Consider the following 2,285-nt stretch of genomic DNA (forward strand, 5'->3'; position numbering starts at 1 on the left):
CCCTGCTGGGATCCCCTCTTGGCCCAGAATGCCCCCGCATGCCCTGAGCAAGGCTTCCCGGCACAGGGGCTCCTTGAGGTCTGCAGGAGGCCGGCTGGGGGCCTGGTGCACCAGCCCTCTTATCTGAGATGTGCAGGCCCCATGGGAGACCGCCTCCCACACTTAGGGGGGCCCAGCCCAGGGTTGGCACTGAGTCCGCCAGCACCTGGGGAGAAGGTTGAGGGCCTGGGCTGCCATCCCAGACTGTGGCTCCCTGCCTCCCAGCCCAGGTTTGTACGTGACGCCACAGGTAGAGTCTACCGGGCTTTCCTGCTACCCTGGCAGCACCGCGCCTAGGTGGTGGCCCAGATCCCAGCTCTGCCATCCATCTGCCCCTCCTCGTGGGCTCCCTTCCCCCACAGTTCCCAGCCGGGAGCCCCCCGCTGCAGAACTTCCTCCACTCCCTCCCATTTCCTCCCACTTAGAACAGGACCGGGAGGGAGAGGACCGGGAGGGAGGTGGACTCTCAGATCCAGGCAGGACAGCTGGCGGGCTGGCCGTGGGCAGGTAAGCAAATCAGCTGACTGGCTTGTCCAAGCCAGGTCGGGGATTCTGGCAGGCATCTGCTCGCCCCAGGCCTCACCTGGGCAGGGCGGCTGTCAGGATCCCAGTGGAGAATTCCAGGGCAAGCAGCTGGGCAGGGTGTTCTGTGGGTGGGAAGCAGAGTTATACGGCCCCTCAGCTATAGTTGTGAGCTGGGGGCTCCCTAGAGATGTCCCGGGACTCTGGCCCCATGTCCTTGTTCCCCTCCATGCTATCAGAGGCAGGTGGTGGGTTCCCTGTGGGGCAGAGCATGGCCCGTGGGGCATTAGGTGAGGGCCTGGGAGGTAGCTGACCCCTTGACCCCGAGATAGTGTGAGTGTGTGTGTGGGTGTGTGCGCAGCACAGCCGAGGAGGAGCTCGGGCAGGGCCTTGGCCTCAGCCATCTGCCCCTGTTTACTCGGCCCACTGCTGTTGGGGGTAGGGGTGGTGCCGTGAACCAGGACGGAGGCAGAGCCTGTGACAAGGTCAGTGGGAACAGAGTGCACCCCGGCCCCTGTGAGTCTGGCAGGGCCTGTGACTTTCTGGAGAAGAAACTTGTCCCTGTGCTGCTCCTGACCATGGCGTACCATCTGCTCTGCCAGTGTCTGTCTCCCCCACTGGCTCGAGCTCCTCAGGGTGGGGCCTCCTGGCCTGAGTCCCCCAAATTGAGCACGAGCCCTGATACGTGAGTGTCCTTTGGGGTTTGTGGACTGAATGCCTGGCAGACGGCGATGGTCCGCCACAGCCGCCTCTCCAGATGAGAACTTTTACATGGAAAAGTCCATCTCTTCCCTTTCCGTGGCCAGAAGGTGTCCCAGGCTCACATCTGTCACCTGGGCCTTGGTTTCCTCACTTGAAATGGGGGAGCGATAGCGCCTACCCTGATCCCAGGCTTGAGGATTAAGTGAGGTGACGTGAGCCAAGCGGCTCTCGGTTGCTCTGTGTGGCCCATTGTTGGGCAGGCCCTGGAGGGAAGGCCGTGGCATTCCTCGGCCGCCCACAGGGAGCCCCTTCCTCCTGCGGTGCTGCGGCCACCTCCCTGGGAGGTAGGCGTGTCCTCGGTGCTGCAGCCAGACCCCAAGCTGCCTCTGGGCCCGAGCTCCTGGAGGGCAGCAGGCTTTTCAGACAAACAGGATGGGCTGTGCCCCGCCTTCACCCTGGAGGAGTCTGGGCTCTTGCCCTGGTTCTGGAAACTTCCAGACAAAATAAAAAGAGACTGGGAGGACGGGAGCTTGTTGCTGTCCCTTCACTAATTTGTTCCACAAATATTGGCTGAGTGTTTTCTGCGCTGGGTGCCACGAGACGCACACACAGATGCCGGCTTTGCTCCAGGCTACCTGTGGGTGCTGAGGGAGCCGCGCTGGAGGTTGGCGCAGGTCCGTGTGACGGCCGAGGCCAGCGTTCGGGGACTCACTGTCAGAGCCACTGACACGCGAGTGTCTTTTCCTCGTTTGTGGGCTTAGGGCAAGTGAGGGACAGGGGATGAGCAGCAGAAAATCAGAAACCAAAGCCTGGACTCCACCCGGGGCCGCCCTGAGCCTCACTGTCCCCTCACTTGTCCCACAGTGCGCAGCTGTTGCGAGATCCCGCTGTGGGAGGGCTGGCCGGGAGGGCTGGCGAGGAAACGCAAGGGAGGTGGAGCCAGCTGCAGGCCGTGGGTCTTAAACTCGGCTCTCCTGTGCTGAGAAAACAAAACCCCAGGGAGGGCCGGGCGCGGTGGCTCA

This window comes from Propithecus coquereli, unplaced genomic scaffold (assembly GCF_000956105.1).
Source record: "Propithecus coquereli isolate 6110/MARCELLA unplaced genomic scaffold, Pcoq_1.0 Scaffold126, whole genome shotgun sequence".
NCBI classification, from domain to species: Eukaryota; Metazoa; Chordata; class Mammalia; order Primates; family Indriidae; genus Propithecus; species Propithecus coquereli.